The sequence below is a fragment of the Armigeres subalbatus genome, unplaced genomic scaffold, assembly GCF_024139115.2.
Source record: "Armigeres subalbatus isolate Guangzhou_Male unplaced genomic scaffold, GZ_Asu_2 Contig1204, whole genome shotgun sequence".
NCBI classification, from domain to species: domain Eukaryota; kingdom Metazoa; phylum Arthropoda; class Insecta; order Diptera; family Culicidae; genus Armigeres; species Armigeres subalbatus.
In genome coordinates this window covers 129,321-145,465 of record NW_026941962.1, presented here as the reverse complement: position 1 = coordinate 145,465, position 16,145 = coordinate 129,321, and the positions used below count along the sequence as shown (strand labels likewise).

The window sequence follows — 16,145 nt, the reverse complement described above, 5'->3', positions numbered from 1 at the left end:
CCGGTTCACGCCGCCGCCGCCGCCGCCGATAAAAGTCAACGGCGCGCCGCCGTGACGCCGCCGCCGCCGGGGCAAAAGTGACCACCACGCCGCCGCCGCCGATGATATGACCGGCGCACAGGTCTACTCCCAAGACGATGAATATAGGATCTTTATTAAAGATACATTTTGAGGATTGTAAGACTCTCTGGCCAATTTGTAAAAGGTTCCGGCTGTTCTGCGAAAGTGACATTTGTACAGGTTGTATGGCCAAACTTCGACAAATTTTTGCCTATCTCAACCTTTTTGTCTAAAATACAGAGTTTAGACAGACTAAGCTAAAGAGTAACCGTGAAACAAACACTTACAACAATTCCATGCGTGCATGAATAAAGGCGAATGTGAGCAGTTAGTTGAGGAGAAGAATGCAGCATGGGCGAGATTGCTGCAACACCGCACGAGGGTGAACGAGTCACAATACAAACGGACGCGGAACAGACGAAACTCGACTGAAAAACAACAAAGCCCCTGGAGTTGACCAACTATCAGGAGAGCTGTTTAATCACGGTGGTGAGGCACTGGCTAGAGCGCTGCACTGGGTGATTACCAAGGTTTGGGAGGATGAGGTTCTGCCGCAGGAGTGGATGGAATGTGTCGTGTGTCCCATCTACAAAAAGGGCGATAAGCTGGATTGTAGCAACTACCGCGCAATCACATTGCTGAACGCCGCCTACAAGGTACTCTCCCAAATTGTATGCCGCCGACTAACACCAATTGCAAGAGAGCTCGTGGGCCAGTACCAGGCGGGATTTATGGGTGAACGCTCTACCACAGACCAGGTGATCGCCATACGTCATGTATTGCAGAAATGACGCGAATACAACGTGCCCACACATCATCTATTTATCGACTTCAAAGCCGCATATGATACAATCGATTGGGACCAGCTATGGCAGCAAATGCACGAAAACGGATTTCCGGATAAACTGATACGGTTGATCAAGGCGACGATGTATCGGGTGATGTGCGTAGTTCGAGTTTCGGGGGCATTCTCGAGTCGAAACGCGCAGAGGGTTACGGCAAGGTGATGGTCTTTCGTGTCTGCTATACAACATCGCTTTGGAGGGAGTAATACGAAGGGCAGGGGTTGACACGAGTGGTACGATTTTCACGAAGTCCGTCCAGTTATTTGGTTTCGACTAAAGTTTCCATCCCGGGACATCCCGGGACAAAAAATCCTGGGATTTAGGAAAATTCGAGATTTCCCGATTCCCGGGATATTATTTTTGAAATCCCGAAAATCCCGGGATACCCGGGACAAAAAAATACTGTTTCATTTCCGATTCACAAACAGTGTAATTTTTCTTCCCACAAAACTTATTTGTTTTGAACGCGAACCCGCGGTGATAAACTCATATCTTATTTTTATACCTCCCATCAGACATGATTTTTTTTTTCAAGTTCGCTTATTTGGTAGGCTCAGGCATGTATACGAAGCCAAGGTTCTTTGTGATGCACACTCGATATCACCTTATTATTAAATTAGTAAGAGAGGAACAGACATGAAAATAAAAGGAGATGGTTAATAGATCACCTTCACAAAAAAATAGTAGATTCCCCTATACCACTCAATGGAGGGTTACTGACTGATACTTTTTCCAGTAGCTACAGCACTCTATTAATTAAACGACAAGTATCTACAGTAGAAAGGATTGATTTCCTATTGATAAGGGGCGCGCCTTCAACGGGATTGCTCTCTGTGAAGGGTCTAAATAGCGGGACCTTGTCATGGTGCTCTTGAGAAAACAAAACAACAACTGTATCGAAACCGATACTGCATTGCTTATCAATAGTAATGAAGTAATTCGACATGCACTTTAACACTAAGGATACGGGTAATGCTACAATAGATCTAATAACAGGTCGCAGTGGCACACCCGAACAGGAAAAAAAAAACTACAGTACAAGATTAGCTATATCTATTTGACGCCTGCTCCCTACCCATCTCCCGTCTACAGTGAGGTTGTGTACACTAGCTGTTATTCGCCTTGCTAATCTCCTCGCGCCGCCCAACATTGAGTCAGTCTTCCTGAGCTTCTTGCCTCCAAAACAATTCTTGATCCAATTCATGTTCTTCCAATCGACGTTCGTACAACAAACTTTCCAGCACATGCGCAAGTACAAGTGGTCCGACCCCGATACTCTGCCTAATTTTTTGGTGTATCGCTTCGATCAAAATCGACTCGGCTTCTGTCAAAATTGTATACTAACTTTTATCGCGAATTCTATTCACCCCATAATGGTTAAATTATCAAGTTAACTTACGTTAATTATCGAACTCCAATAAAAGTTGAGTTGATTCATCGTTATCGCGGCAAGCGATTACGTTGAACACAATTAACTTTATCGGCGATAACGACAAACTAACGATTAACATCAAGATTAGGAAGCGATCTGTTAAAGATTAGGAAGAGCTGCAGTTCTTGGAAAAAGTATCAATTAGTAGCCTGCCATAGGTTGTAGGATACTCTAGTATTGTGTTTTCTTTGTGAGGGGGCTCCCATATATCCAATAGGTTATGGGCCCAGTACGATTCTACTGCGCATCTTCCATCTTTCGTCACTAGGGCGATGCAATCCGAGCAACTGTCTAAACCCAATGCATATTCAAAACAATGCAAACAGTCAAGCCGACTTCAACCGCCAGCGAACCCTTCTTCTTGGATTCGGCGATCATATATTCCAAAAGGGTACTCTACGAGAATATTATTTGCTTCTTGAAGTCGTTTCCAAGTTCCAATTTGAAATCTGTTTTATCTGGCCTTTCTAAAATATGAACTTTACCCCTGAACATTGAATAAAATCGTTTTTAAATTAAAATTTTTTTTTTTTTATCTATTGTGTTTATTTGACAGGCTCAGGCGTGTATAACACTTAACGGAGCCGAGACTTTATGATATTTACAATCGATATCATATTATTATCAACAGTTAGTAAGGGGAAAGGGTATAGACCAAGATACTCGTGGCGACTCAAGGTTAGATTGCGTAATTTCAGGACGGACTAGGTTGGGATTTAGGTTTGAGGTATTTCAGCTGCTCATCCGGGTATTTGACGTCAATAACGGTATGGCGTAGCGTCGGGCTCGAGTTGTGGTTCGTCAGGGAGCATCTTCCGGATGGCCATAGCTTCGTATTACACAGAACAATAAGACAAAAACAAAAACGAGAAAGAAAAAAGATAGGGGAATTAGACTTTTATGTCAGACGGGCAAAGAAAGGCATAGATGGCCTGCATATAAACCACATCGCGATCCCCCAAAACACCTCTTACTTCCCTGTAGGGTTGTTTACCTCGGGCCACAAGGGTATCCAATAGTTGCTCTCTGGAGGCGTCGTTTTCCGAGCAATACCAAACTACGTGATCGATGTCATCGTAACCGGCTCCACACCTACATAGGTTGCTATCAACCAGGTTAATTCTATAGAGGTGTGCGTTTAGTGAATAGTGATTGGACATAAGTCTCGACATCGTGCGAATGAAGCCTCGGCTTAAGTCCTCACCTCTGAACCACGCTCGCACAGAAACATTAGGAACTATGGAAAAGAGCCACCGTCCAAGTTCATTGTGTGACCAAATCATTTGCCAATTTTGAAGAGTACTCTGACGGACTAATGGGAAAAACTCGTTGTTCGAGATTTGTCTATCATAAACTTCACCTTCCTGTGCGCCCACCTTTGCTAGCGAGTCCGCCTTCTCATTGCCATAGATTAGGCAATGGGATGGGACCCATACAAAGGTAATCTTGAATGATCTTTCGACCAAATCACGCATCTGCTCTCTTACAGTTGTAAGAAAGTAAGATACGTGCTTAACAGGTTTCATCGACCGGAGTGCCTCGATAGAACTAAGACTATCCGAGAAGATGAAATAATGGTCTACGGGCTGATCGGAAATTATCCCCAAAGCGAAATTAATTGCTGCCAGCTCAGCAACATAAACGTTAAAATTTACGTTACGTTACGTTTACGTTACATAAACGAATTTACGTTGAAAACACCGAAGCCAGTGGATCCGTTAATGCGAGAACCATCAGTGAAATATCTGTTATTGCAATTGACATGTTCATATTTTTTCAGAAAAAATGGAAGGGATAGATATTTGTCGAAGATGATCTGGTATTCCTTGAATAGCGTGTTTCATGGACAGATCGTATTCAATTGAGGAACTGTCGTTGACGAAGTGAACTCGAGGTGGATTATAACATGGAAGACAGAGATCTGTCGATATGTAGTTGAGATAGACTCGCAGGTATCTTGAATGATGAGCCAGTTCAAGCATATTATCGAAGTTTTCTAATACAAGTGTGTTACTTGTTCCACATTTGATCAGTATTCTAAGTGAGAGCTCCCAGTAACGGTGCTTTAAAGGTGTGACTCCAGCAAGCACCTCCAGGCTCATGTTATGCGTTGAATGCATACAGCCAAGGGCAATACGCAAACAACGATATTGAATTCGTTCCAATTTGATTAGGTGGCACTCAGCTGCTGAGAGGAAGCAGAAAGAGCCATGCTCTAAAACAGAGAGAATAGTCGAAAATGGATCCTTTTTCGGCATTTCTCTAACAAATAATCAATATAGGTTTTCCAGGTACACTTAGAATCAAACCAGACCCCAAGGTATTTAGAAGATAAAGATTGGTTTATGTCATCTTTCAACAGCTTTAGTTTCAGTTGAGCAGGGTACCGCTTCTTAGTAAACACAACCAATTGAGTTTTTTGCGGAGAGAACTCGATCCCTAAATGTCTGGCCCAAACAGTCAGGTTATTTAGGGAATTTTGCAATGGTCTTTGCAGGACTTCTGCACATGAACCTCTTAGGGAGATCACGGCATCATCTGCAAGTTGTCTAAGCGTGCATTGTCCTTCCAAACAATTGTCAATATCTTTAACATAGAAATTGTAAAGCAAGGGACTTAAACATAATTTAAAAAAATGGTTTTCTAAGGAAACATTGAAAAATCCCGGGATATACGAACAAGTTCATCCCGAATCCCGGGACAATGAAAATGGCCGGGAAATGGAAACTCTAGTTTCGACGGCATTGATATCATGGCACGTAACTTTGAGAGGATGGAGGAAGCCTACATCAGACTGAAAAGCGAAGCTAAACGGATTGGACTAGTCATCAACACGTCGAAGACGAAGTACATGATAGTAAGAGGCTCGAGAGAGGTCAATGTAAGCCACCCACCACGAGTTTCTATCGGTGGTGACGAAATCTAGGTGTTTGGCGAATTCGTGTACTTGAGCTCACTAGTTACCTCCGATAACGATACCATTCGGAGACGCATCGCAGTAGGAAATCGTACGTACTTTGGAGTACGCAAGACACTCCGATCAAATAGAGTGCGCCGCCATACCAAACTGACTATCTATAAAACGCGTATTAGTCCAATAGTTCTCTATGGACACGAGACCTGGACGATGCTCGTGGAAGAGGGAGATGATGCAATTAATTTGAACGGGTGGAATCACTAACAGCAACCAAGCTACCACGCACAACCCGATGCCGCCGAAACAATCCATTTTCGCAATTAACTCTTTCTTTCCATAAAATACTGGTCCTGAGAAGAACCAATTTTATTTTCCCAATGCGTCTTTCCAATAACTAACTTCATCCAAACGCTTGACAGTACCTTGCGTTGAAATTGTCCTACCGCCTTCGTGCTGCTGTGTCCGCTCCGCTGCATCGAATGTCGAACCGAATCCCGATCAAAACGGCTCGCGCGCGCCGATTAGCAGCTTTCTTGTATTAAATAAATTAAGCCCGTTAACCCCGCCCCTTTGTGATCTGATATGGGTGTAAATATAATGTGCACTCATAACGATTAATGAAGGGGCGGGGCTAATGGAATTACTTCATTAGATATAAGAAAGCAGCTTTTCGGCGCGCGCGAGCTATTTCGATCGGGATTTTGCAGACAACGGACCATTCGGAGAATGACAAATTCTAAGAATATTATGAAATTTTCTCGATTCTGAATTTGGTTATGAGATGTAGTTTATCTTAGATGTGTATTGTTACGAGGAATAACAGCAGAAATTTCACTCAAAACGAAGTTTCTCCATATTATCAATTATTATCTTTTGCCATCTGTCTGTCCGAGCGACGTTCACCGATGGGTGGTTGCTGTAGATAGTTTCCACAGAGGTGGCGTCTTCAATGATTTTATACAAAAGAAGGTTGATCCGACTGTCCGAAATAAACTTTCTTCAAAGTGCAAAACTCAAGCGAATTTGATAGCGCGTCGGAGGGAGATGATGTAGTGAATTTGAATAGATGGAATCACTAACAGCAATCAAACAACCACGCCAAACCCGATGCCACCGAAACAGTCCATTTCCGCAATTAACTCTTTCTTTTCGTAAAATGTTGGTCCTGAGAAGAACCAATTTTCTTTTCCCAATGTTCCTTTCCAACTAACTGACACCACAATTTGTAATAAATTTTCAGCATCGGCACTGGCGGTGCGGGATCGCCACAGTGCTATTTTTATGGTCAACCTTTTCTTCATATGAAATTCTGGTTCGTTGAGGTTGAATGATCTGCAGCAACATATCGAGCACCACCACCAATGCGATGGATTTCCTTTGAAAATGTCATTAGCGCCTCCGTGATGCTGTGTCCGCTCCGCTGCGATCGCTTTGATGCGTCTGCTCTGCGTAAAATCTTGTTCAAACTGAGGATTAGATCCAAACCCGCAAGTGATTGATTTTTGATGTCTGTGCTAGTGATGCATGTACGTGATTGGTTGGTTTACCTATATCTAAACTTTTATTCAATTATCGATAATAAATAGTTAAGTATTTTCAGTATTTTCATATAAATACAAAGAAGCGTTGACTCATCGAAGGGCCCAAAAAAAAAATGGAGATCCATCCAACGGCTAAGATATTAAAGTTTAAAGTCTATCATATTTTCGTGACGGTCCCCGATTTTTGCAATCATAAAGTGTACCCCAATACAGAAAACACAGACGTAGTCCTACGTCAAAAGTGACCGACTGTGTTTGTGAAGGGCGATCCACTGAATTTACACCCAAGGATTTGCCAATGGCAAAAGGACCGTAATGTACCTTTCATACGATCGAACGATCGTGGTAAATTGTCCAGCAATTTTAATTACTATCCACTCCACAGAAACATTTGAGAGGCACAGGATAATAGGTCTGTATGATACGCACAAATAAGGAGTAGTTAGGAATAAGGAACACTAAACGAAAATTTTAGTTTGTTGTCGAAAGGTCAACTACCCGGGAAGAAACCATGAACAGAATAATAAAATATGATGTGGACTTGATAGATATAAGAGATGAAATAACAGACAACAATATCAAAAATTTGCACCGGAGTGTCATTTAAACATCACTATATGCTAGGGATAAGAACAACCTGATAGCCTCATGTCGGGTTCGTCCAGTCCAAAACGACACCGACACACCAAGAGCGAACCGGTACACTACCACCTATCACTGCTCTAGGTAAGCAATATTATTCGACACCATCAGTCTCCTCAGTGCGATCTCTATATGATTCCTCCGTTGCTCAATGAACCGCTTGATTGATCGCAGACATCCTCACCCACCCTGAAGTTCCAGAAACTTCTGAAAAAAAAAAAAATAGAGAAAAAACCCTTCACGATGCACCGGACAGAATCGATTGACTTGACTTGACCCTAATCTTCTTGATTCTGCAATGGTAGCACACACAATTTGGCTACCGGCCTTTTCATGAACCCGGTTGAGGTTCTTAGCGTTACCACTCGAGTTATTCCATCCGCGCCAGGGTGTAGTTCCTGAATCCGGCCCATCTTCCACTGCATAGGTGGTATGTTAGGTTCGACGATGACTACCAGCCTTCCTACCTTCACATCTATTGCTGGCTGCCAGTGCTTCCCTCTAGCTTGAAGTTGTGACAGATATTCCCGGCGCTATCGTTTCCAGAAGTCCTGTAATTGTCGCTGTATGAGCTGGAACCGTGCCAATCGGTTTAGCTGGACGTCTCCAAGATCTGGATCGGGCAAAGCATGAAATAAAAGTAAAAATACTTCGCACCAAAATACATCAGATCTTACATGGAACAATATACTCAAATATAATTGCTCACCAGCGCCACCTCTCGGAAGAAGTGCTCATTACACTCAGCACCGCTTCATAGTACTGGACATCCGGAGTAATTTTGCCGAATAGGGGCCATCCAGAAACCACGTGGTCATATTTTTGAAGATTTTCAACCCCCCCCCTCCCCCCATGTGGCTTATCGTGGTCATTTGGCCCTGAAACCCTTCGGTCTATTGATAAGAAATTTTTCGGAGTCTCCCCGGAAAATCTTTAGAATTTCAACGACATTTTTTCCGAAACTCTGTGGAAGAGTTCCGAAAAATGTTCGGTAGAAAGTTTGAAGAATTAGAAGAATTCATAGAAGGATCCGAAATGCATATTTACGATGAAAATTCCAATAAACATCAAATTCCGAAGAATTTCAAGTATAAAATAGAAAAAAAATCCAGCTTACTTTTTTACAGAATCTCTAAAGATTTTTTTCAAAATTCTGGGCAACTTAATTAATCTTCAAAGGATTTTTTTCTAAATTTCCAATGGATTTTTTTTTTGTTTTCCAAAAGAAATTCTTAGAAATTCTCAGCGGTTTTTTAATTTTCAAAAGAAATTATTCGGAATATGCCAAAATATTTCCGATGGAAATTCCTAAGATTTTCAAAATCGAAAAAAGTTCATGTGAATCACAAATAATGAATTTCCCGAGGAAATTCCGATGTTTTTACAAGTGGAAATAACGAAGAAATTGTACTTTTGTAGTACTTGTAAAGGTTGTACTTTTGAAGCATTTCCAGTAGGAATTCCTTAAAAAATTAAATCAAAATTTTAAAGATTTTCTGATGTGAAAATTACTTAAACTTTCAGAATAATTTCCTGTGCATTTTTGCATGGTAAAGATTTAAAGCTTTGTTAAGCTGAACCTACAAATAAATCAAAATGACATTCCGAAGAAGAATGAATTCCCGATGAAATTTTGAAATGATTTCGGGTTCATATTCATAAAACACGAACCTTTAGAATTCTAAAGATTTATTCTTTGAAAATCCAGAGAATTTTTTGAAGATAATCCATAGACTCTTCCGTGGAAATTCTAAATAATGCCTTGAATAAAAACAATACGAAAATTTAAAAAAATGTGGTAGAACTCACAAAGAGCGTTAAAAAGTATTGCGAAAATTTTTCATTTCAAAATTCCAAAATGGAAAAAAAACCAACGGAAATATCATGTTTCATGTGGCATTGGCTCCATATTCCAACTGGAACACCCGAAGACATCCTAGACAGGAACGAGAATCAAACTGGCTAACTGGAGACTGAACATTTTGAAGTGCGCTCCCTAAAATGTTCGAAAAACTTGTTTTGTAAATGAAGAAGATTTTCGGAAGATTCCCACGGGACTGTTTTTAATTTTCAGACAGAATTTTTTTTCGGAGTTTTAAGGAAAATTTTTCGGAATTAACACTGGAGATGTTTCGTTTTTTTTTCTTTCATTATCAATTTGTAGCAAAATTTCCAAGCAAAATTTTTCAGAGAGAATTGTTCAAGAAAAATTCTGAATGCCAGCACTTTATGGAGCACGTAAATGGATTGTATGAAGTAATGTCAAAGTTTTTACAGGAAATTTCTTCTTAAGATTTTTTCTTGGATTATTGTAAAAACATGAACATTTTTCAAAATTGTAGCTGCAGTCCGCTGATGAAAAAGTGTCGGCGGCGTGATGCCAAAAACCATCTGCGGCGGAATTTTTTAAATTATTTTTCCATTTTTCCTATCCAAATTATGTTGTGGAAATTGAGACTGAATCGCAACATGTTTTTTCGTTTATTTATGTATGGATATGGGATCTTAGGCTAAGATGGTCAAATAATGCAGATATGCATCAGCGTTGCGACCGACGCTGCGTTATCGATTTTTCTCAATGAACACCTACGTCTTTTTACGCTGAGTTGAAAAGACGCTACGTAGGCATTGGCCCTTAGATGCGCTTTGCGTTTAATGATTTAATCATTCAATTTTAATGATTTGTTTTTTTTTAAACCGCTATTGTTATTCACCAAAAGTTTTTCGTGTAAAAAAAACCACGTGGTTCGAGAGCAACACCCCCTCACCCCCCATATGGCTTATCGTGGTCATTTTCCAAAACCCCCCTCCCCCCCTATATGACCACGTGGTTTCTGGGCGGCCCCATTCAACTTTGTGTAGGTACGAAGATTCTTAAGCTTGGGCAATATTTCACACTCAATAAAACAGCACTTTTTTATTTTTGTTTTAAATTTTAAAAATACTTAGAAGCGTCAAAGAATATGGGTTCGTTGGGGAAGTTGACCTTAAAAAAGCCAAAGAATCGATTGAGCAATCGCAATACTTCTCAAACCGCAACGATAACAATGTGCATTTGGCTCAGAATCTGACATCTCTCAATACTCGATTGGCTCAAGATGGCCGCTTTCGCATATCTCTGAATGTAGGATCCCTAGTGTGTAGCACCTTACTTGATACTTGATGGGCTACAGCTCTTCAATGAACCTACGCCGAATGGAGTATCCTTCCCCACTGGACTCGATCCTGGGCCACCGAGATGTAGAAAGCAAAAATGTACGTAGATAGAAGGGACCGAGAAAACCATCGACATAAGGAGAGATATCGAGATATGGAACATCGAGATGTAGAAAGTCGACTGTAAACAGACTCGTAATGAAATAAAATCGTTTGTCACTAGCAGCTTTCCAAATTTCATATTTTGCTTGCTCAAATTGCTCAAATTTCATATTTTATAATGCTTCTGTCATCTAATTAACAAAATACTCGGAAGTGAAGCTCCCACAGGTGAAAAAATACCGCCATGACTCAATTTTTATGATTTCGCGGTTCATTTTTCTTGGAATTAAAAACATAAATTTACCTCGGTTCCATCCACTACCCCTCAACTAATCTACTCATTGAAAAAAAAGAAGAAGCCATTCCCCGAGCTAAAACGCAATCTCGAAGATAATGAATCCATAACTCAATTATCGCCAAATAACGAGAATGCCCCGAGCTCATTCGCAGTTCAGCACCCTCGATTGAAATGAAAATGGAACAACGCTGACTGGTTGCCACTTTAATTGAGACGGAGCTTCCTTAAGTCAACTGCTACGTGTGCTCCCGCGGCAGCAAAGCAGTATGGTTCTGTGCCTAGTTCCCACCTAGTCAGTGGAGCGATAAGATAGTCGATGTACATATAATGCCATTATTCCGGAAGCTGTACGCCAAGGATTGGCACAATTCGATTACGGTTATTGCTTCTGGAGCTTCCCTCCAACGCATCGTGCTTCATATCACTCGAGGTGACAGTAGGATTGTCGGATTACATTGGCATGCTGCCAGAGTGGAGTATGGCTTCGTGGGAAAGTTGTACAACATATATTTTATTTTGAACCGGTAGTCACATGTTGAATGAAAACTAGATTTTAGGATTATTAGTGAGATATCATTAGATTGAATATATTTTTTTCAATCATGCTTGACATTTAACTAAATGTCATAGTATCATGAGCGAAACTCGGCCGTTAGTTGCGGCAAAATAAATTACACATCTCAAAACCCGTGACATCAACAACATGTTTGTCATAATTTCCGCATTAGTTAGCATCAACCGACAACCGACCGAACCTCGCCATTGTAAAATTTATCTAATAATAATTCCTTCGACTCCAGTTCACCATCAGCTGTCGTACGCATTCGACGGAGGATGCTCCGGAACCGAGGCCTATGTATAACAACGACCACGATTACGTAATACATCCGTTGAGTTAACTATGAATAAATCGTTACCGCTATGATGGCCGGAACGTTCGCCGCACGCATTCGAACGGGGGATGCAAGAAAGAGCACAGCAGAGGTTGACCGAACCTCGCCCTTGGTCGAAGTAATGAGTCGGAAAATTGAAATTATTCTTAACTGGCAAATCTGCCACAGCTCGGTGAAGCTTTTACGATGAGAAAATCGGCTTTTCTTTGCTTTTGTGCTTAGGCACACGCTGTCTGGCTGCCTATCTACCGACCTACCTTCCTCCCCATTTCCATTGGGATGCGCTTTGCGGCGATTCTGATGGCTCATGGAAATTTCTTTTCCGTTTCCCAAGGATTCGCCTCAACGGTTCCACGAATAAAAAAAAATGCGAAAATACGACGAAAACAATTGTGGGTAGCTCTTAGGGCCTGAGCATAATAATAATGGGCGGAACGATGGAAGGACCCTTCGGGGATTTTTCCTTTCGTTATTTAATTGAATTATAATGCGTGTCTTCCAAGGATCTGTCTCGTATGATAACTTGAGCCGAATGGTTTCCTTGGAAAGGAAAAAAATAAATTATTCAGGTCCGGAAAGGTCATTTGAATATTAAAATATGGCAAAACATACGCACATAAACATTGTCGATGGTAACAGAGTGAATTGCAAGTTACTGGCAAATATTTCTATTGATCAAAGAATATATTTTTGAAACGAAAAAGTTTGAGTTCTTGAAAAGTTAATTTTTTGCAATTGAGGACATAAAAAAACATGTTGGGGTTTACTAGAGAGAGGGGCAGAGGAAAAAAAATGTATCCACAATATCTTTTCATGGGGGCAAGCAAGCTATGAAAACAGTCCTTCGAAAATGTGACGTTTGTCGATTTTGCAATTTGCAGTTTCTGGAGGAACTTCCGGAGGAATTCCTGGAGGAACTTCCGGAGGAATTCCTGGAGGAACTTCCGGAGGAATTCCTGGAGGAATTCCTTTGGAAATTCTTCTAGGAATATCTTTGAATACTGTTCCAGGATTTTCTCTGGAAGTTGCTCCAGGTATTAATTTGGAAATTCCTGCAATAATGCAAGTTTTGTACATAAATTCACCCGGAAGTACCTTGAGCAATTCATCTGGAAGTTCTTTGAGGAATTCCTCCGGAAGTTCCTTTGTAAACTCCTCTGGAAGTTTCTTGAGGAATTCCTCCGGAAGCTCTTTGAGGAATTCCTCCGAAAGTTCCTTAAGGATTTCCTCTGAAAGTGGAGAAGCTATTCCGGAAGTTCTCCCAAGAAATCCTCCAGGAATTCCCCCGGAAGTCCTTCACAAGTTTCACCGGAAGCTAACTCAGAAATTCCTACTGAAGCTCCTCCAGAAAGCAGAAAGTTTTTCGAAGAAATTCCTGGATGAATTATTGGAAGGGGCAGCAGGGACTATGTCCAAGGGCTTGACGACCCCTCCCCATGGCCACTGCGAGGTAGGGGGCCTGCCTAGGATGTGGTGGGGTTTGACAGTGGGCTCTGTTAAACCTCTACAAAAAGCTGCATGTGTCTATAAGCAGGCCCTATCAAACCCAGTCAATACATGAACGTATATGGTGTCATGTAGGATGCTGAAGTGCAGGCAATAGGGGTACTTCTCCACACAACATATATGTATATCGTCTTCAATTTAGCATCTTGTATTGCACCATGTGCGATTTTATGTAGACTGGGAAGCGACCGTGTGCCGCTCAAAGCGCACAAGCACAACACGAGTGCCAGCCGGCACATCAGGATTAATACCAGTGAGATCCTGATTACGGTATACTGGTCACGGCAAGCGACACACACACGCGTTCGAAAGTAATGCAAACGGCATGTAAAATGAACGTAAATTTACATTCTTATTTAACCTCAAATAGAGATAAAATAAGGATTGCTGAATGACTTTAGCTTTCCGATTACTATCAATTATTTCCAATTTTAATCCCGTTTCTTTTTTACTTTTCTTACGTTAAAGAAACGATGATGCGAGCGCCTAATCCAAAATTCAAATGAACGATCACTCACTTTGAGCGATTGATTGTTTATTCTCGCGAATAATGAACAATTGAACAAGTTAAGAAAATGCTAAAACTGCAGTGTAGGTTGCATAGGTTACATCACATTCCATGGTGAATCCCGATCTATGTTACAGATTACCCCACCCAACTAACACTACTTCCTTCCCGTGGTAATTGTGGAGCTGCAGAGGTATTCTCGGTCTCTAGTCGCAACAATTACTACACACTCACATTCGCCGGCGCCGTTATTGATCAACATTTTCGAGATGCTGAAATGTGCACTTCGAGAATAGTTGGTAAATCCCAACCACTATTCACTTGGATCGTAGTACAACTTGCACCAGTTCTGATCAATCACGGAGTAGCAACCATTGATATAGTCAGTCTGAGCCAAGATGAATACACAGCTAGGTGTTGCAGTCTGCCCAATTTATGGACGAGAAGAAGGCGGGGGTGAAAAATTCATTTTCGGTGCAAAACATAAACAAACCGGCTGGCTCTCCCATACTAAAATCCAAGATGGCTGAATCGTGAATTTGGCAGATTGGAACACCTAGTGGCAGGCTTGCAAATATTCGGCAGCACTCGATGAAGGTGATGTTTTTTAATTTCATTTTTTTATTTTCTTCCTTCCTTGAGATCGATCTCACATTCCCGAAGAGGGAGAGAGGTAAACAACAGAACTCACATCACCAAGTGCGCCACGAAAATGAAATTCACCACAGTCAAATATACACATTCACCCAGCAAATGACAAAAAATCACCACGCTTTTATATGGGCCACTCACATTCATGCAGTAACCCCCGAACTGAGCAGCCTATCAGAGCGACTTGTGTTGTGTTGAATGGTAAATTGAATAGTTGGTGCTGGACTGATTTTTTGACTGCCCCACAGTCGCACTCACGACAGCGGCGATGAGATTGACCGTAGAATATGCTGAGATCCATGTATTTCACTGCATTGACTTTGACATATTTCAACCCTGCCTAGTGGTGTATTCATCTTGGTCTGAGCTAAGCTAAGAAATTCCTGGATGAATTATTGGGGTAATTCCTGAATGAACTTTCGGAGGAATTCCTGAAGGAACTTCCTAAGCAAAACGTTCTTGAGTTTTACATGTTGGACTATTGAAGGATTAGGAATTTCAGAAGGAACTCCCAGCATTAAGGTAGCCTCACACCTCGAAAATTTGGATCGCTGATTTTTTCCCCATGTATTTTTAGATATGTTTTCGGGATTTGGGCACGAAAAATCAAAATCCCCGCCCATTGAAAATGCACGGGCCCAAAATCCGGCGGAAAATTTTCCCGAGGTGTGAGGCTACCTTTATCAGGAGGGGTGGCGTGGAAAACAAATTAACGGATCCTGGAGAATTTTTATAACATGCTTCTGAGTGTCTTTGGAAAAAACTTTTGCATTAAGGTACCCTCACACCTCGGGAATTTGGTCCGCAGAATTTTTCCCCATGTATTCGAAGTTTTCGAAGATTTGGGAACGAAAAAACAAAATCCCGGCCCCATTTAAATAACACGGGGAGCAAAATCCAGAGGCAAATATTCCCCAAGGTGTAAGGAGGCCTTTAATAGTGATTTGAATTTCAATATGATTTATTAGATGTATTTTTGTAGAATAGGAAATCTCCTTTACATGAGTTCTATACGGAATTCTGGGTATAAAAATGTGCACGGGATTATAATAGAATATAATTAAATACATATATCTGCCCAAAAGAAAATTTCACTATCCGCAAAAATCAGTTCACGCACTTAAACATTTTTATTTATTATGATCTGATTAGTCAAGGCCAACGCACTGCCAGTGCACTGCACTGGATGTCCTGGATCATATGTTTCGAATCAGAACAAACACGATGCTACGCACACCAACATATCCAATGACAGATGGAACTGAAAATGTTTTTTTATTCAGGGTTCGGGTTGGCACTGACCCAGGTTTAAAAACGAATTCGACAATAGAGAAGATGTGCCGTTAGATACGCATCCATCCTTCAAACTATCCACTGCAGCGCATAGGGGAAGGGGGGGCAATATGCCCTAGCTAAGCAAACACTCTTCTATTGTCTTATTAGTAACGCTATTCATAGGTATTTTTACATTATGCATCAGTTAAACAAGATAGCTAGTTGATGCCATTCAAAAATTCTCAATCATGTTGATAATATTCACATTTCAAAAAAGTGGTGATATTTTGTTGCCGGAAAACTCATGAGGCAAAACGCC

The 16,145-nt window shown here is 41.2% G+C and overlaps 1 protein-coding gene across 1 annotated transcript in view; it reads left to right on the top strand.

Annotated features, from left to right (window-relative positions):
- The window catches only part of LOC134202403 (uncharacterized), a 190,515-nt gene that overhangs the window by 79,134 nt on the left and 95,236 nt on the right, over window positions 1–16,145 (top strand). The gene's annotated exons all lie outside the window — the stretch shown is intronic.